Below are 26,565 nucleotides of genomic sequence, written 5' to 3'. Positions count from 1 at the left end.
ATTGAATTAAACTACATTAAAATTGTCATGGCCGGGCGTGGTGGCTCACGCCTGTAATCCCAAGCACTCTGGGAGGTCAAGGCGGGCGGATCACGAGGTTAGGAGATCAAGACCATCCTGGCTAACACGGTGAAACCCCGTCTCTACTCAAAATACAAAAAATTAGCCGGGTGTGGTGGCGGGCACCTGCAGTCCCAGCTACTCCAGAGGCTGAGGCAGGAGAATGGTGTGAACCTGGGAGGCGGGAGCTTGCAGTGAGCCGAGATCATGCCACTGCACTCCAGCCTGGGGTGACAGCGAGACTCTGTCTCAAAAAGAAAAAAAAAAAAATTGTCATTAGTGTTTATTAGATATTGTAAGGTAAGTGAAATGACAATTCATAGAGGAGCTCTTCTCAATGCATATAAGTGATAAAGGCTTTTATCCAAAACATATTTTAAAACAGATATCAAAGACACAGTAATATAAAAGGACTTGAGACTTTATAGAAGAGGAAATCAAAATGTAAAATGAAAATCAGAATAGCTGTCATTAAAAGGCAAAAAAGAACTTTAATGTGATAATATGACAAAAGAATCAAAATACTTAAAATTAAGTAGACGGCCCATGTCAAATATTGCCAAAAACATGTAGCTGTTGGTGAGAATCTTGTTAGTGAACCATTTGCTATTGCCCAATAAAAGTAATCATATATTCTGCATGATTTTATTTAAAAGAAATTCAAAAAATTAGGCATATTGAAGTGTCATGCTTGGGGAGCACATGTAGGTATAAAAATCAAGAAATTGATTACTGTAAAAATCATACCAGTAGTTAACTTTGTGAAGGTAAGAGGTAGTGAATGGTCAAAAGTATTTGCCAGGACCCTGTGTGCTAGCAAATTCTAGCTTCTAACCTGTATACTAGTTACACAGGTTTTTCTGATATATTGTTGAGCTACACAGTCTTTCTTAAATATTTGTATTTATATATCTTCAAAATATAAAAGGATAAAAAATGAAGTATTTCTTCAACTCTGGTTCCACTCCCCAAAGGTAACCACTGTCACCAAATTCTGAATTATTTTTCCCAATTTTTTGCACACGTGTGTCTACATACATATTTATATACTTTAAAAACAGCATGCATAGCGTCTTGCCTTTTTATCACATAATGTGCCCTAGTGATGATTCTGTATTGGAACATACATTACTTTATTAGTTTTTCCAAAACAAGTGTATATAAGTGCAGTGTATTTCTAAAAGAAGTGTGTATAAGTGCAGTGAATTTTCAAAAGAAGTATATATAGCGTAGTGCTTAAAATAATATGGTGCAATAGTTAACAACAAGGCAGGAAATTAAGCTTTCATTTATTTATGTCACAACAGGTATACCATATGGAGATTTAAAAAAATACATACATATATATGTGTGTGTGTGTGTATATATATCATTTATCTTTTAAAGGCATTTTTCATAACCTTGAAATATAAACAATAAAAATTATGAAGCAATAATTTATTAAAAAAAAAATCCACTTGCCAAACAAACAAGATACTCCTTCCAGGCTGTCAGTAATATCAAGATAAAATGCCAGAGAATTTTAACTGAGCATAATAAATCCAACAGCTAATTTGTAACTTTGATGGAGGAGAAAATTAGATAAATTCTGAAAATTTATCTATTTATTTTTCTGTCTATATATATGTTAACAACAAGCAAACATACTAAATCCTTAAAAATGGTTACTAAGTTCACAACATCATGGACATAGTGAGATAATATTTACAGACTAAATATTAATTTACTATCCCTTGAGTTTATTTCTACATTTGATAGACTAGATGCTCTTTATAGATATACTCTTTTGGAAAAGGTCCAGATGACTGGATAATTAACTATTAATATCACTTTTGGAAAATTAAATATTCATATAATGTTTCTTCTGGGAAAAAATTATTTAACAAGTTTTATTCAGACTACCAAGACATATGTAAACCTGACGTTAAGTCTTTGGTTTTCTAAAGATTCTCTTTAGGAAAATATGCCATCAGTCTTTCTAAATGTATCCAATTTTATCTCAGCAGTTTTGAACCTCAATCTACATGACGTTAATATACCTCCAAACAGCCATTCACATTGCTTAAGGTGATGAAATATGTATGACCTAAAAATTCTTAACTACTTTATTGTAAGGCATATTTATCATGCCACATAATCTTGGGGGAAAATAGGGTATGATAGCAATTCCCAAAAATACCTCTTGACTAAGAGTTGGAATTCAATTTTTCTCTTCTGCTGCTAAGGAGGTTTGCATCATGTCTTTGGAAAAATGTGTCTCATAATTGCAAAGCCCTAATCACTGATGCTCCACTAACAATATTACTAAAGATATTGTTGCTGATGTAGCTGCTTATATTATTCCCAAGTGAATTTGTAGATATTTAGCAATAGCCGAGGCCATCTACAATGTAAATTCCTATCTATGTTACTCCTCTTGAGAATCTACTCTTGGTACATTTATCAAAGGAAGACCCTTTTCGCAACACAGCAGTCCCCCCTTACCAGCGGTTTCACTTTTCACAGTTTTAGCTATCATGGGTCAATCATGTTTTGAAAAATATTAAATAAAAGTTATAGAAATAATAACTTTCAAATTGTGTACCATAACCTGATAAATTCTCAGGTTGTCTGTCCTACTCCCTGTTTTCTTTATCACAAAAAGAAAAGTAGATAATAATAAGGTATTTCAAGAGAAAGACCACATTCACATAACTTGTACTACAGTATACTGTTATAATAGTTCTATTGATTATTAGTTATATTCATATAATTATTAGTAAAAGGAATATAATTATATTTCTATATAATTATAGAAGTATACTACTATAATTAGTATATAAATATAACTAATATAATTCTATTGCAATTAGTAGTATTAGTTTAACTAATAAGCTAATAGAATTATTAAACTAATATAATTAGCCTATTAGTTTAATACTACTCTTATAATGAGTATATTAGTTTAAACAAATACTACTACTATAATAATTAGTAGTAGTATTTTTACTAATAAACCACTATAATTATTACTTAAATTTCACTATGCCTAATTTTTAAATTACACTCTTTTATAAATATGCATGTGTAGGAAAAATAGTACATGTTTACTATCCACTGTTTCAGGCAGCAACTGGGGGTCTTAATACATATGTTTTACAGATAAGGGTGGAGCTACAGTTACCTTCCAAAAGGTAGTATTGTCACTGCCATTGTTGCCTGCTAATGTAAATTCCAAAGACGTAGATGATTTTGGGAAGGGCAGAAAATAAAAATTTTCATCAATATTAATGATTTTGCCATTAATGCAGACTACCATTGTCATGGTCTGGGAAGTGACATGAACCTTGAGATTGCTAGAGCTCATAGGACAGTAGAACAGTGAAGACATTGAGGTTTAAAGTGTTAATGTTATGAAGATAGCTACAAACTGGGCTTGATCAATATAATCCTCTACCTAACACAACTTGGAATGGGGCAGAGAGTAAAGAAATGGACCTCGGTAAGGATGTGCATGAGCACTAAGACATACTGCTTGGTGCAAGAGCAATAATAACAACAATGACAACAGCAAAGCTATATTATTGGGAGCATTAGAGAAGAACAACAGAAAACTAAAAATGGTAGCACATGTTACATCTGAGGAAGAAAATGGGACTAGGGACACAGGTCCTTTTGGTTTTTTGCTTGTATATTCTGTAATTAGAAAATGTTCTTTTATAGATAAGTATATCAAATAATAGGAGATAAAAGATTTCATGTAGGAGTAGTTTATTCTCAATATTCTGAATTAGAATATTGGATTAAAACAATATTTAGAATGTTAGAAGTGGGAGTAAAACAACCACTTTAAAACAAGCATTTGTACTGCATTGACATCTCTGTAGAAGTTGCTGTCATACCAATTGAGAAGAGCATAGGGCCCTGGACTTGGGAGATTTAATGGATAGATAAAATTACTTAGAGGGGTAACCCTATAAAGAGTTCTGAAACCAAACATTTTGAAGTCTAAGAAAGAAGGGACAACAATGCAAGTTGTCCAACCAATACCTCTCTTCCCTACTTTCTTGTTTCTGAATGCCATTTTTGTTTGAAAGAGCAATGTGTCCTGCCAAATAACTACAATGCCCAGTCTCTTTGACCCTTGTGGCTGGTGACATGTTATAGTTCTATAGAAAGGTATGTAGACTGAAGTTGTTGAAAAGGACACTTTGTTCTTCAACTTCCTGCTTCCTACCCTGATATAAAAACATGATAACACGTGATTTATTACTCTAAATATGCATAACTTTTATATGCACTGGGAAGTGTATATATCAATACTTGGAGATACAATTTCAGAAATGGTCAAATTAAAGAAAACAAGTTAAAAGTTTACAAGTTCTTATAATAATTATAGAGGCAAGATAAATTATAGATTCAATTTTTTAAACTAGTAATTTAATTTATCACATCATGGATAATGTTTAGAGCTAAAAGTTATTCTGTACTTATATAATTAATATTGTAATTAAAAACCATTGAGTATTTTTTGTTGTGACTGAATGTCATGTCCCCTCAAAATTCATATGATGAAAACTTAACCTTCAGTGTCATGGTAGTAGGACCTATAAACTACATATTTATAAAGAACTTTGGGAAGTAATTAGATTATTATGGTGGAGGCTTCATAAATTAGATTGGTGCCCTTAAAAATGACTCTTGAGAGCTCTTTCTGTCCACTATGTGAAGCTGCATTGAGAAACCAGCAGTCTGAAACCCAAGAGAGCTCTCTCACCAGAACCCAATTATGCTGGCACTCTGCTGTTGGACTTCCAGCCTCCAGAACTGTGAGATGTGCATTCTGTTATTTAAAAGCCACTGAGGTTATGGAACTTTATCAAAGCAGCCTGAACTGCTGAAGACGGAAATTGATTATAAGAAGTGGGAGAGATGTTACAAATACCTAAAACAAACTGAAAATGGTTTTAGGCTCAGTAATTGGTAGAGATTGATGAGTTTTTTATGCAAAATGCTAGATTACTGTGAAAGAAATTTAAAATCCAATTCTTGTGAGGGCTCAGAAAGAAAAGAGGAAAGAAATGTAGACGAAAACGCTGTCTTCACAGAGAATAACTAAATAATCATGAACACAATATTGATAAAATATGGACAGTAAAGGTCATTCTGTTGGAGTCTCAAATGCAAATGAATATGTTCTTGGAAAATGGAGCAAAAGCAATCCGCGTTAAAAAGTGGAAACAAACTTCTTTGAATTGTACTCATGTTCTTGTGTTTCGCGGAAGATGGAACTTGTGTGCAGTGAAATTGGATATTTAACCCAGCAGATTTCTCAGCAACATGTAGAAGAACCAACTTGGTTCCTTCTGAATCCGTAGAGTCAAATGTAGAAAAAGAAAAAGGTTTGAAGATGGAATTGTTAAGGAAAAAGTAACCAGACTTTAAGATTTGGGAAATTCTCAGCCTGTCCATATTGCAAAAAAGTGAGAAAGTGTGTTCTGACGAGAACACCAAGAGTGTTTCGGACCCTGATTTGATTAGTATGGGTGTGAACCACAGGCTCAATCAAACATCTCAACATAAACCATGAATTGAAATGGGATTATACCAAGAGAAACACTGCCAGTGGGGACTAAAGGAAACAGAGATCATGGGACGAAATTAAGGAAGACATTCAGAATGCTTAAGCCCTACAGGCCTAGACCATAGAGCTATTCAGTTGTGGCTGTTTGCTATTCTATTCTTCAAAATTAAGGAGGAGGGAGCCCAAAGGGTATTTGGAAACAATTACAGCTGCTACTTTTACCAGAAATCTGGAGGGTATGGGATGGTGGGCCAAGGTTGCCTCCATTTTGATTTCAAAGGACTGAAATGATGCTCAGAGGAGCTGTGGGGGAGGGCCACCCAGGGAAGCCCTGGGTGAGTGACCTCAGCCCTGACGAAAAACTGTGCCATGAGTGGGACCAATGCATAAAGTCAGCAGCGAGCAGTGCCTCACTGAGCTGTTGGGGACAGTCTGGAAGGTAAGTCCTCAAGCCAAAGAAGATGCTTCTTGAGCCTTAGGGTTTGCTGGAGTTTGCCCTGTTAGGTTTTAGATTTACTTGAGACCCAGCATTCGTTTATCTATTTTTTTTCTAATGTTGCTTCCTTTTGGAATGGGAATGTTTATCCTAAGCCTGTCTCACCATTGTATTTTGAAAGTTCATATTGTTTGATTCCACGGGTTCATAGATGAAGAGAAATTTTGTGAGAATGAGCTGCACCTTGAATCTCATCTACATCTGATTTAGATCATATTTAAATAAGACCTTGGACTTTAGACTGGACTTGACGCTGGAATGAGTTAAGACTTGTGGATTTGTTGGAATGGAATGACCGCATTTTGCATGTGAAGACATGAATTTTGGGGAACCTACGGCAGAAAGTTATGAACTGAATTTTTAAAGCATACCCTCGAAATTTATATATTGAAATCTTAACTGTCAATGTAGTGGTATTAGTATGTGGGGCCTTCAGGAGGTAATTAGTTCATGATAGTAGAGGTCTCTTGAATAGGCTTAGTTTTCTTACAAAAGAGACCTAAGAGAGCTCTCACTTCTTTCCCCATGTGCTTATGCAAAAACCCAACAGTCTGCAACCTGCAAAAGGGACCTCCTCAAAACCAGAACATTCTGGAACCCTGACTTTGGACTTCCAACCCCTAGAACAGTTAAGACATATTTTTTTTTTTTGTCATTTATAAGCCACTCAATCTATGGTATTTTGTATAGCAGTCCAAACTAAGACACTCCTCTATACTACAATGTGCACCACATTCTTCTGACTCTTACTATGCTTCAGTCACATTGAACTATATTTTGTTTACTAAACGTGACAAATTTATTACTGCACTATGGTTTTCCCATATACTTTTTCCTGCCTTTTCAAACAGAAATTATTTCACAGCATATGCAGCTATAGAAAATTATCTAGCTTATATATAAAATTACTTTCCTGATATCTGTCTCGTTTTTTTCTTTTTTAAATGTTTTAAATAAATAATAATTGTTTTGAGGGGTACAGTGTGATGTTTTCATATATTTATATTGTGGAATGATTAAATCAAGCTGCTTAACACATCTCTTATGTTGCATATTTATCTTTTTGTGGTGAGAACATTGAAAATAGACTTTTCAGCAATCTAAGAAAGGCAAACCAATAAAAGTAGAGAGTAGAATCCTAGTTACTCAATGCTGGAGGCAAGGGATAGGGAATGGGGAGACGTTTTTCACAGGGTACAGTTTCAGTTAGACACAAAGACTGAGTTACAGAGATTGACTTTATAGCAGAGTGACTATATTTAAAAATGATTTATTGTACATTTCAAATTTTCTATTTAAAATACACATAGTATCTGTATTCCCAGTTCTTAAAACATGACCTATTAAATAACAGATTTTCAAGACTGAATGATTTTTTTTTACCTTGTCCTAATCTCTAGATTTTTTTAAACTTTATCTCATTAAGTGTTAATTCTCTTTATGAATGTTAAACACTTAAAATAGCACCAAACAAAACAAAAACAAAATTTGTTTTTCATTTCAAAAGGCATGTTACATTGTGTTCTAAGACTGGACTGTCTTGGAGATAAAGAAGATTTCATTATTTTATATAATATTCCTTTGAGAAATCCTGAGCTTTGTGCAAAAATGACATATTTCATTTTTTTTTCTTATAATTTTATCACTCCATAGAGCCCAGATAGAGTTCCTACTTTCTCACTAAGGCACATGGGTCTAATTCCATTACATTTTTGGCCTGTGTCAATTAATTTTCTTTTCTCAGATAATAAATTTACACTCCTATTCCACTTCTGAGCAGTTAGACATTTCCAGCATGGAACATTCCATTAAAATGAAATGGCAAATTGCCTTGTAGCACACACATTTTCAAAGAATGTTTCTTCTGATAATGTAGTTCTTATGGGTTTCTTTCCAAAGTAATCCATTTACAAAAAAGACATTATTAATTTTGTGCATTTACAAACTACACATAATTTCAAAGTGATGTCATTGTTCCACAAATATATCTAGGTTTCAAAGTGATTGATTAAATTCTGTTTAAAATTTTGCACAGAAGTGCAGTATATAATCACATTTTATATCCCTCTGTGCAGGATATAGTTTTCTAAATCACACTGCATTGTCAGGAGCATGTTCATCTTCCATACAGAACACACTAACTGAAAATAAGATCAAGTCTGCACATTTGGGATATAAATTTTTGAGATTACTGCTCTTGGTATAATATATCTCTCTTGTACTTGAGCCTCTAGATCTTGCTGTTTTTAACACTTTTGTGCTTGCAAGATTTATGCTTCTGTATACTTTGTTTATATTCAGCAGCTAAGTATATTTTGTCCTGTTATCATGACTCAACCTGTAATTTATTTCAAAGTACAAGTAAGGTTTTAAACATAATTATAGTGTAATCTTTTTACATTTTGCTGCTTTATCACTCAGAATGAGAAAAATCTAAATTAAAAGTGTGTGCCTATGTATACACATTTTTCGATATACAAACTTAGGTATCATGTTAGATTCATCATGATTTGAAAATGAAATTTGATTCTAATACTTGCAAGATGACTTCCAAGTTAATATTTATATGTATGCTTACAATTTTTACAAATTTTTAAACCAACCAATATGTTAGTTTTCTTTGATTTCTAATGATAACAGTAGAAATACCTGACACTGGTTGTTATGATCAATTGAAGCAATGTATGCAAAGGAAAATCATAGATTTTTAGAACTTTTTAATATTAATGTTTATTGATATGTATTCTGAATAATGCAGTTTTATACTTAATTATTATAACATGACACAAACGGCAGAGATTTTGATATTCACATTTTTCATTAAAAACACTCAAAACTATATTTTACAAAAAGCATCATGCTGTAACATTACAACAGCCCTCTCAAATAGAGTTCTGACTTTCTCTTGCCCTTTAAATTAATGGTATCTGAGGGTTCAACAGAAGGCCTTCGTTATATGCTGGTATCTTGATCGTTCACTACCCTGCCCAGAGAACTATCAGAAAATAATTTTCTATTTTTTATAAATTACCCAGTCTTAGGTATGTTGTTACAGCAGCACAAAACAGACAAAGACATAAAGTGTAAAATTATCCTTCCATATTGCTGCAAGTGAAATAATTTTATTTTTTACAGCTGTGTAGTATTCGTTGTGCATGTATGTGTACATATATATATATATATATATATATATCACATTTTCTTTATCCAGTTATCTGTTGATGGACACATATTGATTCAATATATTTGGTATTGTGAATATTGCTGCTATAAATATATGAGTGCAAACACCTTTTTTGGTATAATGATATTTTTTCTTTTGAGTATATACCCAAAATACAAAGGCACTTTGTCACTTTATTAGTCGATATTTGTAAAGAGGCCTACCTACAGTCAATGGATATTTGACAAAGTTGAAAAAATCATACACTGGGAAAAGGATATTCTCTTCAATAAATAGTGCAGGGAAAATTGGAAAGCCACATGCAGAGTAATAAAACTGGGCCACTACTTCTTTCCATCCACAAAATTAACTCAGGATGAATTAAAGACATAAATATAATACCTGAAGCTATAAAAATACTCATAGAAAGGCTGGAAAAACTCTTCTAGACATTGACCTTGGCAAAAAATTTGTGACTAAGGCCTCAAAATCCAATTTAACAAAAACAAAAGTAGACAAATGAGACTTAATTAAACAAAAAAGCTTCTGCACAACAAAAGAAAATACTGAGAAAACAGATAACCTGAAGAATGTGAGAAAATATTTGCAAACTATGCATCCAACTAAGTACTAATATCGAGAATTGACAAGAAATTCAAAGAACTCAACAACAACAACAAAATAAATAATCCCATTAAAAAATGGACATAGTACATAAACAGACATTTCTCAAAAGAAGACATACAAGTGGACAGCAAACATATGAAATAATGCTCAATTGCATCATCAGAGAAATAAAAATTAAAACCACAATGAAATGCCACCTTACACTAGTCAAAATGGCTATTTTAAAAGTCACAACACATCAGGTATTGATGAGAATTTAGAGAAAAGTGAGTGAATCCTTATATAGTATAGGTGACATTTTTATTTATAGACTATCAAAATAATTACTTAAAATTCATTTGAATTATAAAATATTAAAATGTAGATTTATGAATATTTTGTGCTTTCTAAAAGTTAAACCACAATAAAAATCCAAACTACCACAATAGTATCCCTAACAATTCATAATTGTATTTGATGATGTTGAGAAATCTTCCTAAATATTAGGATTCAAGTCCCTCTTTTATTTTAATGAAAACATCATTCTTAAAAGCATTTCAAGGAATATAGCTCCATAATTCAACAAATGACATTTGCAAATTGATAATCCATGTTTCAAAGACGTCAAGATGAACTCAAAGTCTACAGGGATACCCTTTTGATTCAAGGAAATAATGTTACCCTAAATGAGAGAAGATAGGGAAGACCATATCAAACAAATCATTTTGATGTGGTTTGGCTGTGTCCCCACCCAAATCTCATTTTGAATTGTAGTTCTCATAATCCCCATGTGTCGTGGGAGGGACCTGGTGGGAGGTAATTGAATCATGAAAGTGGTTACCCTTCATGCTGTTCTCGTGATAGTGAATGAGTTCTCACAAGATCTCATGATTTTATAAGGGGATTCCACCTTTACTCTGCTCTCATTCTTCTCCTTCCTGCTGCCATGTGAAGAAGGACATGATTGCTTCCCCTTCCATCATGATTGTAAGTTCCTGAATGTTCCCCAGCCCTAAGGAACTGGTAGTCCATTAAACCTGTTTTCCTTATAAATTACCCAATCTCAGGTATTTCTTCATAGCAGCATGGGAACAGACTAATACATACTTCAATACTGATTTACATTTCTATGATCATCAGTGATCTTGAGTATTTTTTAATGTTTGTGGGCAACTTGCATGTCTTCTTTTGATGAAAGTCTATCTATGTCCTTTGCCTACTTTGTAATGACATAATGTGTGTATTTGTTTATTTTGAGTTGAGTTCCATGTAGATTCTGGATATTAGTACTTTGTTAGATGCATAATTTGTGAATATTTTCTCCTGTTGTGCGGGTTGTCTGTTTACTCTGTTGATTATTTCTTTTGTTGTGCAGAGATTTTTAGTTTACTTAGGTCCCATTTGTGTATTATTATTTTTGTTTCATTTGCTTCTGAGGACTTAGTCATAAATTCTTTGTCAAGGCTGATATTCAGCAAAGTTTTTCTAGGTTTTCTTCTAGGAATTTTATAGATTCAGTTTTTACATTTAAGAATTTAGTCAATCTTGAGTTAATTTTTATATATGGTGAGATATAGGAATCCAGTTTTATTGTGTACATGGATATCCAATTTTCCTAGTACAATTTATTGAAAAAGGTATCCTTTTCACATTGATTATTTGTACATATTTTGTTGAAGATCAGTTGGTTGTAGGTATGTGGCTTTAATTCTTGGTTCTCTATTTAATTTTCTTAAACTATGTATCTGTTTTTGTATTAGTACGATGCTGTTCTTGTTACTATAGGTTTGTAGTATAATTTGAAGTGGAGTGATGTGCTGACTCCAGTTTTGTTCTTTTTGCTTAGGATTGCTTTGGCTATCCAGGTCATTTTTTAAATTTTAGGATTTCATATCACCTTTGGGATTGTTGTTTTCTAATTCTGTGAAAAATTACATTGGTAGTTTGCTAGAAATTGCATTGAATCTTTAGACTGGTTTGGACACTATGGTCATTTTCATGATTTTTTAAAATTCATGAACATGGGATGTTTTTCCATTAGTTTGTCTTATTTCAGGTTTCTTCCATCCCTATTTTGTAATTTTTATTGTAGAAATACTTTACCTCCTTGGTTAAATGTATTTCTCAGCTGTGTGTGTGTGTGTGTGTGTGTATGTGTGTGTGTGTGGCTATTGTAAATGAGATTGAGTTCTTGGTTTTGTTCTCAGCTTGAATATTATTGGTGTATAGAAATACTACTGACTTTTGTACACTGACTTTGTTTTCTGAAACTCTACTGCAGTCATTTGTCAAGTCTGGGAGTCTTTTGGAGTCTTTAGGGTTTTCTTTGTATAAGACCATGGCATCTCTTAATGTAACTCCTATCCCGACTTTTGTGATAATTTTTTCTTGCATTTTTTATAATTTTATTTTCTAATTTGTTTCTGTAGAAATACCATTTAGTTCTGTTTATTATTAGACTTGAAAACAGTGCAAATTTTCTTTCTCAACATTTCATTTTTGAAATTCTTCTATGTTTCTGCATAGCTAATTCATTTTTATTGATGTATTGAGTAGTCTTCTTACCAATTTCATTTTTAACAGTTATGCTTTTCCCAAAAAATTATAATAATAGTTTTATCATGACTATACCTATATACATAGTCATATAAATACATAACTAAGAGTGCAATTGCTCATTTGGAGGGCATGCACAGCTTTAGCACTATGACTATTAAATAAATTGTTTGCATTGATTAACAGGGTGATATTCCACATCATCACTGGGACTGTGAATTGTCAGACATTTTAAGTAACTGTGGCTCCCCATACAGGACAACTTGGTTAAACTTGCTATTCAGCTGGCATCCCTAGCATTCTTTATTGCCATGATAAGAATGGAACCCAAGGTTCTAGAGTTTTTAATCAATTGTCAAACAACCATTAATTGAATACCATATAAGTTCTTAACCTTGTGCTAGCTATTGTCCTACATTTGTGATAAGAATAGATAAAGTGCTCTTATTCTACCTAGCAGTTTAGACAATAAACAATGAGAAAATAAATTAAATGTGTGTTGTATGATAGCAGGTTAGCAATCATTACTAATAATCCAATGAAGTTATATGATACCAAAATATTGATTACTTGATAAGGAAATCACTGCTAAATAAGAAATATCATTTATCAGTATGTTTATAACAGATGGAGCACTGAGTACAAAAGTCGTGTGCTAAGAGTATGCAAGATGATGATATAGAACAGAGTAATCAAGGCAAAGGATAGTGGTAGGTGGAGAAGCCAGTCTATCGTTCTGAGCCAGATTATATCTTTAGTTTTTATTAGGCAAGTAAATGAAATACTTTTGATATTTTCAGCTAGAAAAATGAAACTAATGTGAAATGGATTATATTGCAATAGGTGACCTCCATTGCCTGGTGGGGAAGAGATTGGAGGAAGGATGGATAATGGCAGCACACAGATGCTGCTGAGAAGCTATTTTAGTAGTTCATGTAAGAGATAATTGTCAGATTTGCAATACATTTTCAGGTGAAATGAAATTGACTTTCTAATGGCTTGGAATGGTGTATATAAAACAGCCGGTAATGACTCCATGTTTTGAAGCTTTAGAAAATAGATTAATAATGGCTCAAATTACTGAATGAAAAATTACTGGGATAGAAGCAGGATTGGCAGGATACAGATCAAGAATTCTGTTTTACTTACAAAAGTTGAGATGCCTATTTGACATTCAAAGCAGTTGCAAATTTGATGAGTTTTCAGGAATGAGATATCAGCTAAAGATATAAATTTTAGTCTTGTGCCCATATCTTAACTGCAAGGAAGGATTATGAACTGCTGGTGAGACTGTAAATCAGTACAATCAATGTAGACAAAGAAATAAATGCATACACCATGTCATCTTGTAATAACTCCCAACCCCCAACACCTAAAGAAGAGACTGTGTGTGTAATTTGGAAGCATATTGTGGCATAAGAATAGGAAACAGGACGGGTGCTATAGGGAGAGAGAGTAAAACCTAGAATACATTATTACGTTAGGCGGTGGAATATTATATGACCATTCAAAGAAGGGAAACAACGGGGGAAATATGTATCCATTGGCTCTAGGAATTCCATTTTTTAAGCATAGCCCCATGGTTGCTAACTTCTCAATGTGTCTAGACAGTGCATTTATCAGTACCAAGCAAAATACCTACAACAATCCACACAACATGGTCTGAGAAATCCCACAGCAGAAAGTGAAGTCTTGCTCTAGTCTGAAGTCACATAGTATCACTTCCATCTTTATGAAGCTGACCAAAGTCTGCATAAAAATGATAATCAAGGCTCTTACTGGAACAAGAGGTAATGCTGAGAGGATTTGCAGTGATGTAAGATCCAATATACTCTATGATTTTTAAATTTTGTTATTGGGTTTATATCCTAGAGAAACTCTGACATATATATGTGTATATATATACATTTATATATATACACACACATTTATATATATATATACATATATACACACAGACACACATACATTCATAGCAACTTTTTGTTGAAATAGCAAAAGGTGAGAAAAAAACTAAATGGCAATATAATGAAGAAAAGGGAGCTATGTTTTGATATTTTTCTATAGTACAATGCTAAACAGCATTTAAAATAATTGATAAGACTTATATGCATCAACAAAGATGGACATCATCAATGTCTTATAAAAAAAAAAAAAGCAGAAGGTAGACACTTTTTTTGTTGTTTTTTAGTTGAGTTTTTGCTGTCACCAGGCTGGAGTGCAGTGACGTGATCTTTGCTCACTGCAACCTCCACCTCCCAGGTTCAAGCAATTCTCCTGCCTCAGCCTCCTGAGTAGCTCGGATTACAGGCGCCCTCCGCCACACCTGGCTAACTTTTGTTTTTTTTTAGTAGAGACAGGGTTTCACCATGTTGGCCAGGGTGGTCTCGAACTCCTGACTTCAGATGATCCGCCTGCTTTGGCCTCCCAAAGTGCTGGGATTACAGGCATGAGCCACCGTGCCCTGATGATAGACACATTTTTAACTACTAAAAATATACAATCATGATTAAATTGTGTCTGTGGAGACTTGTACATGTACTTACATTTTAAACAATTAGAGCTATTTGTTTATTACTACATTTTAGGAGTCATTATTTCCTCTATGAAGAGAGAAAGGAATTTGATACAAGTTCACAGAGGCTTCCAATTGATTGAGACTTTTATTTCCAGCTGAGCCGCTGATATATGAGGATTTTTTTTTGTTGTTGTTGTTACTGTGACTTTTATATGTATTAAAATAAAATAAAAAACAATGATTAGGTGAGGAATCTATATGTCTCTAATATGCAGAATACCACAGAAATAATGAGTGTTGGGAAATTAGGCCTTAGCTCTGATGTTTGAGCCATTCCCTCGATGTTTCCCAGTGCTTCTGAGAGTATTTTGGTCACTTCTACATTGGTGCTTTAGAACTAGAGCTGTCCTTTTTGTTAACTTTTGTTTGTTTGTTTGTTTGAGACGGAGCTTCGCTCTTTTTGCCCTGGCTGGAGTGCAGTGGCACAATCTCGGCTCACTGCAACCTCCACCTTCTGGCTTCAAGCTATTCTCCTGCCTTGGCATCCAGAGGAGTTGAGATTACAGGCGCACGCCACCACATCTAGCTAATTTTTTATGTTCAGTAGGTCAGGCTGGTCTTGAACTCCTGACCTCAGGTGATCCACCCGTCTCAGCCTCCCAAAGTGCTGGGATTACAGGCATGAGACACTGCGCCTGGCCTTTTGTTAGCTTTTATTTTAAATTCAGGAGTATACGTGCAGGTTTGTTATATAGGTAAACTTGGGTCATTGGGATTTGTCGTACAGGTTATATTGTCACCCAGGTATCAAGCCTAATACCCATTAGTTACTTTTCCTGAACCTCTCCCTTTTCCCATCTTCTACTCTCAGGTAGGTCCAAGTGTGTGGTGTTCTCCTCTATGAGTCTATGTGTTCTCATCATTTGGCTCACATTTATCAATGAGAACATGCTGCATTTAGTTTTCTGTTTCTGTGTGTGTTTGCTAAGGATAATGGTCTCCAGCTCCATCCATATTCCTGCAAAGGACATTATCTCGTTCTTTTGTATGGATGAATACTATAAAGCCTTTCAAACTGTTTTCGTTTTGTTTTGTTTTCTTTCTTGAGAAAGGAAAGACAAAACAGAAATGAAAGAGTAGGCCGAGTGCGGTGGCTCAAGTCTGTAATCCCAGCAGTTTGGGAGGCTGAGGCAGGTGGATCATTAGGGGTCAGGAGTTCAAGACCAACCTGAATAACATGGTGAAATCCCATCTCCTCTAAAAATACAAAAGTCAGCCGGCCATGATGGCACACACCTGTAATCCCAGCTACTCAGAAGGCTGAGGCAAGAGAATCACTTGAACCCAGGAGGTGGAGGTTGCAGAGTGTGCTAGAATGGTGCTACAGCCTGGGCAACAGAGTGAGACTCCGTCTCAAAAAAAAAAAAAAAAAGGAGAAAGAAAACAGAGAGTACAAATGTATGGCAGAAATCAAGAAAATAATTTTGCTTTTTTGAATAACTACACCCTCAACATTAGTTTCAAGACAACCATCAGCTGGAAATATAACTATATGTTTAAGTTGATGGATCATTATTACATGTAGGGTAAAGAAAGTCACTCCTTGCTAGAAAGCCCAGTGTAGGTCATTAGGCATCACAGTGTGGACTTTTCTAAGCAGGCACCAAGATAGGATGCGTACATAAATGATTACTTTCCATGTTTACTGAGAATATTCATTGCAGCAAGTCAGTAGAGAAACAATAAAGAGGACAGGCATGGCTATGTTTCTATGGAATCTAGTGAAGAGGAGATAATTTCAAACAACCCCACAAGGTAAATGAGTAGTCAAATGTTGAAAAGGACTATTAACACACAAACAGGAAACTTAATAGAAAATAGTTGGTTGAAGGCAGAATGCCCAGTTCAGAAAGGATTCTTCTGAAAAGCAACATATAAGCATAGACTTTGAGGATGTGGAGTCAGTCATTTTGAAAGAGCAGATGAAGAAAGTTTCAGGACAAAGAAACACCATCTGCAAAGACCTCAACCAAGAAATCACACAGGAAATGTTGAATTCAATCCATGTTGCTAGACAAAAGTGAGCTACAGCTCACCTGGTATTGGATGAGGGAGGCAGATGATATAGTTTGGATGTCCCACTCAAATCTCATGTGGAAACATGATCCCCAGTGCTGAAGGTGGGGCCGGGTGGGAAGTGTTTGGATCACGGGATGGAATCCTTTGTTGCCTAGTGCTGTCTCTAGGAGAGTGCACCTACCCCAACACTCTCTCTGTCTCTTTCTCCTGCTTTCACCATGTGAGGTGCCTGCTCCTGCTTTGCCTTCTGTCATGAGTAAATCTCCCTGAGGCCTCTCCAGAAGCAGATGCTACTGTGCTTCCTGGACAGCCTGCAGAATTGTGAGTCAATTACACATTTTTATAATATCCAGTCTCAGATATTTCTTCATAGCAATACAAGAACGGCCTAATACAGCAGACAAGCAGGGACCAAAGTCATCAAAAATAGAATTGTGCATTTAATTTCGATTGCATTTAATTTTGATTGCATTGAAAATGTAGATGCTTTGACAGTAGAATGAGGTAATAGCTGTTTTTCTGTTTGGTTTTGTTTGCTCTTAACAAATTAGTTTGGCTGCTGTCCATAATAAATTGGAGAGGAACTGCTAGAAGATAAAATACAGGGTAAAAAGCTATTGTGTATACTCAAGTTCCAAAATAATTTTGTGGTAAGGGCAAATCCTCAGGTCAAGAAAACTGTATTACTAAATTCTGCTAGTTTCCAGAAGAAAAATAAAGTCATATGACAAAGATTTCACTCCTTAGATTAGAGAGTGTGCTAAGCATACCATCCACATTTTCCAACATTTATTTCCATCATGTTTTATGATCTTCATTTCTATTCCATCCTCACTATTTCTAGCGAAAGTCTATAAAATTTCTTACATTGAATAGAAATAATGTATTAATATCCAGCAATGTGCTAAACATTGTTGACACATTGTCTCAATATTGCTCTTGGAAGAGTTCTGAGGTAGACAATTTTTCCAATATATGAGTTATGGGGAAACTGAGGAATGGAGGGATGAAACAACTTGTTGAGGGTAGCATAATTGGAAATGGTGAAGACAGGATACAAATCCTAATATCTATGACTCTAAAGTTAATGCTTTAAAAAAATCATTATATATACTACACTGTCTCTCTGACGTGTGAATGTACCCACTTCTAATTCATTATCTATAGCAAGTATTTGTTGCCATGTAGCGTTCTAGGCTTTGGGGATACATCTTTGAAAAAGCTTATAGAAATCTCTGTCCTCAGGGAACTAATATTCTAGGGACTATACAATAAACAATAAGTAAAAATGTAACATGTAGAGTGTGTTAGACTGCAGTAAGTGCAATGGCAAAAAATTAAGAATGGAGTATGTCTAAGGGGACATTGTTTGGAATTTGAATAGAGTGGCTATGGAAAACCTCACTAAGATGATGGCATCTGACCAAAGACATGAGGAAGATATAGAACAAACCATATCTGTTGCATGTTTAGTAATAACGAAGAAACTACTGCACGTGAAGCTGAATGAGAAAATTACATAGTGGAAGGAGGGAAGTCCATAGAAAAACTGGGGGCTCCATGTCGTGCAGCACCTATAAAGCATTGTGCAAATCCTGACTTTTACAATGAATGAGAGATCAGAGTTTTATACAGAAAAAGGTAATAACCTGATATATGTTTTAAAGGGATTATATAAGTTGCTCTTTTGAGGATGTACTGAAGGGTGCCTTATGCAGAATCAGAAACACCTGTTTGCTGGCCATTTCAATAAACTAGGCAATAAAATGATGGTGGTTAGCACCAGGATGCTAGCAGTGAAAGTAGCAAAAATGATCAGAATTGAGCTGTATTTTGAATATACGGTTAATAAGTTCTGTGACATGACAGAAAAATGATTCCATGATATTTGTATTGAGCAACCTTGTTGATTTGATATTCAAACTAAGTCCTAATATTAAACAATATAGGGATTTCAATGAAAATATGACCAAAGGGAGAAAATGGCTCCCAACCTACTGTAATTAGAGTTCCCTTCTGTTGTTTTAAAATGCTGCTATGGATAAAGAAAACAAGATATGGATTTGGGAGAAAATTACTCACAGTCTAATTGTCGGATTTATTGACTTAAATGTTATATGGCAATAAAGTTGAAAGAAAAATAGGAGAAATTCTGAAAGTCAGCATGTTAGATTTATTCCTTCCACAAAAATAATTGCTAATATTTGTAAAGTGAGATAATATGCCAAATACTTGTACTTGGCATAATTGCATTTTCTCAACAAATCCTATATAATCAACATTGTTTTCATTTGCAAATGTGTGAAAAATCATGACACTTGCAGTTTAAGTTACATTTGTGTGAAATGAAAATATATGGCAGAGCCAGAATAAAGCCCACGTTTAGATGAAAGGAATTCTCCTTCCATTGTACCAATCCATATTGCCCGTGGAAACCCTAAACAAGCTATTTAAATTTGTTGGAATTCAGTTTTTCAACTTTTTAAAACCCAGAGTCCAGTTCTAAATCAAGGTAATGTTTAAATTCTTCACTTATGCTTAGCATGCACATTATTCCAAAATATGAATTGGTCCCAAATATCATATTCATTCTAAACAGTGGACATTAAAAGTTTAACAGATATCTGTTATGTTGTTGAACTGATTATAGTTTATCAGAAAGTGAAAGGAACTGAACGGAACTACTCAGCATATTTCTAATGAGTATACAGAGGAAAAGTATTTTGCTTCATTTAATTTTGTAAAATCTCTCTCTGGCACATAATTCAAAGTCTTTTTTTGCCCACAGGAATAGTGAGGCAGGTATGTATTAATTCATGTCATAATACAAGAATAGGTAGTAATAAAACACTGGCATTTTCCAAATTGCCAGTATAAAGAATTGTCAGAAGAACACGGGTATTAGCTTCAGATTCTCCAAGGGGTTAACCTTTATGTTATCTGTTAAATATGAATTATGTATTAAGTTCTCATATTTCATATATAAAACTTTGTGCCTTGGTCCTGTTCCTCAGGATGACCTTGATGTAATCAGAAATAATAGTGTTCTTTACCAAAGACATTAATCAATAACTTTATAATATGAAGCACTATGAATATTTAATGGCTTCAGCTTGAATAATTCAAATCTTGTATTACTAAAAAATAAAGTCGATTGAGTGACTGAGAGTTCTATATCCCACAATTCCTACTCTGCTTACTACCTATTCTATTCACTATTCTCTTTACTATTTGAGAAGGATATGGAGTTGTATATGCTGCAAACACCATGTATCTTTAGATCGATTTTCTTGAACATGTCATATTTTTTTAGTTCATTTTCTGAATATAAGTAATTTCTGGTGATTTAATACTTTAAACAAGAGTTCACCTGGAAAGCAGTAGGCTAAATTTCATTAAAAATATTATTTTGGTAACATACCTTAAAGATTTAATAGGACAATGCATCAAAGAACAATTTCAAAATAAAAACACAGAAAATAAATGACCAACACAATTGCATTGAAGTCTTAAAAACAGAAACAAATACTTTAATAATCATAGGTAATATGGAAATCCAGTGTATGACTTACCTATAGAAAACCCTTGTAGAATTTCATTTAAATCTAATGTCAATATGAGCTATGTAGGAATTCCATTAATAAATAAGAATATTATATAAGTACACGTGTATATATTAATTTTAAGTTATATGCAGCCCTATTTTAAAATGTTAAAAAAAAATCATCAGGATTAGTCCATACTGATGATTAAAAATGAAAATTGTCATTGCTCATTGTAGAAGATAAATGTCAGCTGTGCAGTGGATGTGTTTATAGCTACCCAGTAATCCTATCGCCTCAATAATGCATTTCCCTTTTTTTAGTTAAAAACTTAATTACATTAAGAAACTGTATGTGTTTAGGAATATGAATATAGAAGGAGTAATCATCGTTCAGTAAAATAAGTTTTACTTTCATATTAAAATTGACTGTGTCTGTGAAGATGCTGAGAGTACATTACATATAGAGATCCAAGTGTGCATAGTCACTAATTCTTTAAACTAAGTTAGATATTAGTAATAATTCACTTTATATATATATATCAGAATTTAATTGAACAATACTAAATGAATGCTAATATACATTATTCTTCTGAGTCATATTTTTGCTTAATGAAATAGAATTATTTTAAAAAATGTTTATCTTTATTTCTCCTAGATTATACATTTCATCAGAACAGCATGATTTCTTTATTAGTATATTTGTTTACCTATATTAGAACTTGACTTTGAAATAAACCAGATACAATAGCATTGTTGTCAATGTATTTATTGTAGTAAAAATAGTATCTTGCATCTGAGTTTTGAGCAAGGAGATTTTACGAATAGCAGAAAACTACAAGACCCCGTTAACTGATGTTAGAAATGTAAATAAAGAGGATAAAAATTAAAATAATAAAGAAAAGCATTTGGGGTATAGTATCATTGTGCTTCTCAGGAGAATGAATGGAAAGTGCTCATTCCACATTTTCCAGTAACATACACTTAAAGTAAGCACACAGGGGCTACAAACGCTATGTTTTGGTTCAACATGACCTGAGCAGTTAATTATTTGTAAGGGGAAGAAACAAGAATGGGGTCAGGGAGGGAGACAGAGAAAGACTGGGCAGGATGGGGAGGGAGAGTTTCACCTGTATCTAAAATAGATCAGAAGCAATTTCTTCCTCCAACTCCTCATTTCTCAATTTCTACTAATAAAGAGCAAACCCAGACAAAATAGATTATCGTGTCATTTTTGTTTTCTTATTTTATAACACACAGAAACATTCAAGCTGGAGAGGGAAATGAACGGATGCATATGGCTGGAAAGACTCAGTGCTAATCTCTACAATGTTGTTTTAATAGAATGGAGACAAGATCAGATACTTTCTTACCATAATGAGGATCAATAAAGACAAAACTGACACTTTGTAACGAATAATGATCTAAACACTCGCCTGAGAAAGTATCTCTTTGTTGCAGGTTTTTGGAAATGGGCTATATTTTTTGAATCATAACCAGTATGTACTGCTATAAACAAGAGGATTTCAAGCTAGCTCCATGTGGTCGAAAACTGTTTTATTTATTACTAAGAGAAAAGTATAAGACAAGTCCTGTGGTAAAAACAGATTTATTGCCTCTGCTATTCACCTGTGTTATTTCTTCATATATTACCATTGACATATATTATCCATTCTTCACAGCAATGGCTTTGCCGTGGTAAATTAAATATCTCATGGTCCTTCTCTGTCCATTTTACATGATAATGTTTCTGAGTAGACTTTTATAGTTCTCTCACAGAATTATAGCAGGCCTTTAAATAAAAACAAAATTGAAACAAAAATGTTAGACTTAACTTAAAATCCCTCTTGATTTTATAATTTGGATTTTTAAGTAAAATATGCTATCTCCAATTTAACAAGAAATTTCATATGTAATGTATCAATGGAATTATCTAAACCTCATTTGGTTTTGAATAAAAACACAATTAGAGTAAAAACACCCTAAAATAGACACTGGAATAAAAACAATGAAAGCAAAACTATTAATTTTACATTTTTCATTCAAGTCTTTTAATTTTTACTGTACTATATTATTATATTAGATATTAGAGTAATCATTGATAGCTTTTAAAACCCTGCTCCTTTCTAGGTGCAACGAAGAATTTTTATTTTATTGAAAAATTATCTTAAAACATAAGATTGTGAATGATAGTAAAGATTTAGTAGGCCCAATGTATTCTCAGATACATGTAAAATAAGCAAGATATGAATTAAAGGGTAAATATAGAGTTTAACAGCATCGATCTTAAAATCCATTATCATAAGGTAGAAGGAAGTATAATTTATCATGATTAAAATATACTAAATATTCATATCACAGAATTCTGATTTCTGATATCTACAATTTTGGTGACATATATACATATGTGTATATATATATATAAAACTATATTATTTGATATTTTAAAAGATCAAAGAATTTTTCTCCTTTCCCAGCATTACCCATCACTTTTCTTAGGTATCTGATGATTTTTGAAGTTGTATACGTGACACATAGCTCTAGATTTAAAAAGTGAAAATAAACTTACTGTTCATTAGTAAGGGAATATATTAATACACTATGATTTATTATACAACAGAATAATGAGAGATACATAAATCAAAGTGAACAACTCCAGAAATGAATGCTGAGTTAGCAAAGGAAGATAATACCCATTTTAGAACACTGATATATATTGTATATATATGTATATGTATTTATATATATAATTTTTTAAATTTTTGTAGAAACAAAGAGAAGGATTGTGGCACAAGGCTTTGGTATCTTCTATTTTTATTTCTGAATAAAAAAGACATTTATGATAGCTATTATAAAATACTGATACCTCATAAATCTGCATGAACGGTGCTGTCATTTAATGCACTTTCATGCATGTTTGTAATCTTATATTATTAACATAGTAAGATAAATATATTATTAACATCAAATGACAATTTCACATTTTAAGATTTGCTTTGGAAATTTCCAGCTCAAATTGAATTTTAAAGACTATCTGAATGGCTTGTCCGTGTGAAAAAGATTTCACACAAACTCCATTAGACAAACCACAGATATTCCAAGATACAGTCTGTCCTAACGACATTGCCTTCCAAGTGTGCACATATTCTTGGTAATCTATATCTTTATCTATTGGGAATTTATAAAATCATTCTAAATTGAAAGAAGTACCCATGAAGAGTGTATAATTTTTCCATATGCCATTATTTAAACATATTTTTAACTAAAGATGTGGCATATGTATAAAATACACACATTATAAGTGTAGAGTTCAATTAATTTTTACATAGTGAAACTTGGACGCTTAAATAACTCTGACACAGGTCATGAAACAGTACTTCAAAATGCCTGTCCTTCTCCTGACTTATCCTTATGCTAACAGCATAGAACAGAGTGTGTGTGTGTATGTGTGTGTGTGTGTTTTGGTTGTAGTTAATATATGATGATGGAGAAGTGAGATTGCGGGTTTATGTACTTGTGTGTGAGTGTATGTGCGCGTATGTGTTAGTGTACATGAGCACGTCTTCTATACCACAGCTCAAACTTATATTGATGAGAGTCATTGAGGATGTTGCTTGTAGCAACAGTTCACTCATTTACATTGATTTATAGTTCCCTGTTTATAAATATATCACAATTGATTTTTTCATTATATAATTGATGGGCCTTTGGCTTGTTTCCGGTTTTAAAGCAAATGTAAATAATGCTGCTATATGCATTTTCCTCTCCTTGATGAACACAAGTATGCATTTATGTTTACTACATACAGTTGAGTGGAACTCTAGTGCTGGGTATTTACAATAGATAATGTCAAATTTTTATTTTTACCTGTCACATTCTACCTCCATCAGCAATAAATGAACTACAATCAGTCCTATTTACTTCAACAAACTGGTAGGTGTGTGGTGTTTTCTCCTTTTGATTTTTTCCCCATGGTAACTATTACTTGCATTTCTTCATGATTAATGGAAATCTTCTCGTACATTGATTGCCAATGTAGATACGCTTCTTACGGAAGCGCTTCATCAAGCACTTGGCCCATTGTTTGTGGAATTCTCTGTCTTTGCTTATTTATTTGCAGAAATGTATATATTTTTCTGACTATAATTTTTTGTTAGTTATATATTTTACAAATATTATTTTCCAGTTACTGGCTTAAATTTTTACACACTCTTAATTATTATGTACACATATATATCTTAACTATTCTGTATGATACACACTCCTATAATATATATACAAAAATTATGTATGTGTGCATGTTTGAGTAATTGACACAGCACTATTTATTTCACAGACCAGCTTGGCTGTACCTTCAAATATCAAATATTCATATACGTATGTGTCTGTTTCTAATCAGATTAGTCAGATTAGTCAAATTCTAATCTGTTCTATTGCTTTACTTGCTTATCCTCAGTTCAAAATAAGTCTTCCTGATTTATTTTCCAATACATGTGACAGCCTTTAGAACAATCACCCAAATTTTTATTTCTTTTAAGTTACTACCTTTGCTTTGTTTGCCGTTTATGTTTTAAGATATATTTGACAATATCCACAAAAATAACCCGAGTCATTTTATTTCTGATTGTACTGAATGTTTCGAACAATCTTAGCACATTTAATACTTAACAATATTGAATCATTGATTTCAGGGAAATAATACTGTCCTTGATTTATTTGGTCTTTTCAAATGTATAGTAATAAGCTTTATAGTCTTTAGTGCAGAATATGTTTACATTTAATATTCATATAGTTGGTTTTCCTCAATGCACTGCTAATACCATTTTTCTCTAATTGTTTATGGTATATACACATTCAATTAATTTTTTGCACCTCAGCCTTATAAGGAAATTATTGATAAGCATATTTTGTAATTAAAATTATATATAGATTTCATAAATTGTAGTATAAATTATATGAATAAATATTATTTTTATTTTTCACTTCAATTTTTGCCTTATTTTACTGTCCATAAGTTCTAAAATTAAGTCTAGTTGAGATAATAGAAACAGGCTTCCTGTTGCCAAATTAACTGTTCTTTCCTTATTTCGAATAAAGCCACTGAATTTTCATTCGACTTTTATTTATATTATTTTTTAAAATGGTCATTGATAGTGTGCATCTCTATGAATAAATGACTGGCCAAAAGAAAAATATTTGTCAATAACAAGTACAGGTGACCAATATTCCTTTTAATCATTGAGGTGGGAGAGAAAAATTAATACAGCATTTTGACTCATATAATTGTGCCTCTTGCTATAGAACTTTTAGGGCTGAATCACAATAGGACCTTCCTGTTGCCTTTGTTCAGAGACAAAGCTTTTTTAAAATTTTTTTATGTTAGTATAATTTTTTAGCTGGATCTTTCAAATATTCTTTTCAGGATATTGAAATTCTCTTCTGTAATGTGTATTTTTTAATAGAAATGAAAAATAAATGTATATAATGCTTTTATTGGTTTTTAATTTTCTGTTCACATATTTTTTTTTCTGACTAAATCACTATGATAAAGTTATGTTGATAATGTTTTGAGTTGCAAAGGGCTCTTCCATTTATGAACTAAGTCCAATGTGTTTATGGTGCATTATTATTCACATATATTGCTCAAAATATTATATTTAGGAATTATGCACACATGATTTAGAGAGGGATTAACCTGTAGTTATCAGGCATTTCTTCTTTTTTTCTGATCTTGGTAGAGCTGTGTAATATTCACATACTTTTTTCACTGAATATTTTATATAATTCACTAGATAAATGCATTAGGTTTTCCTGTGGAAAGTTATTTAATAACATATTCAATTTCTTCACTAGATATGAAACTATACAAAACATTTATTATTTTTATCATTTTCAATTTGAATTTAGTTTTAGGATTTTTAACTTACTAAGATATCTAACTCAAAATCTCTGTATCTTGTTATATACTCAAAAGCTTAGATCC

This window comes from Macaca nemestrina, chromosome 6, assembly GCF_043159975.1.
Source record: "Macaca nemestrina isolate mMacNem1 chromosome 6, mMacNem.hap1, whole genome shotgun sequence".
Classification (NCBI taxonomy): domain Eukaryota; kingdom Metazoa; phylum Chordata; class Mammalia; order Primates; family Cercopithecidae; genus Macaca; species Macaca nemestrina.
The sequence above is the reverse complement of the archived record's forward strand: the minus strand, read 5'-3'. Positions refer to the sequence as shown.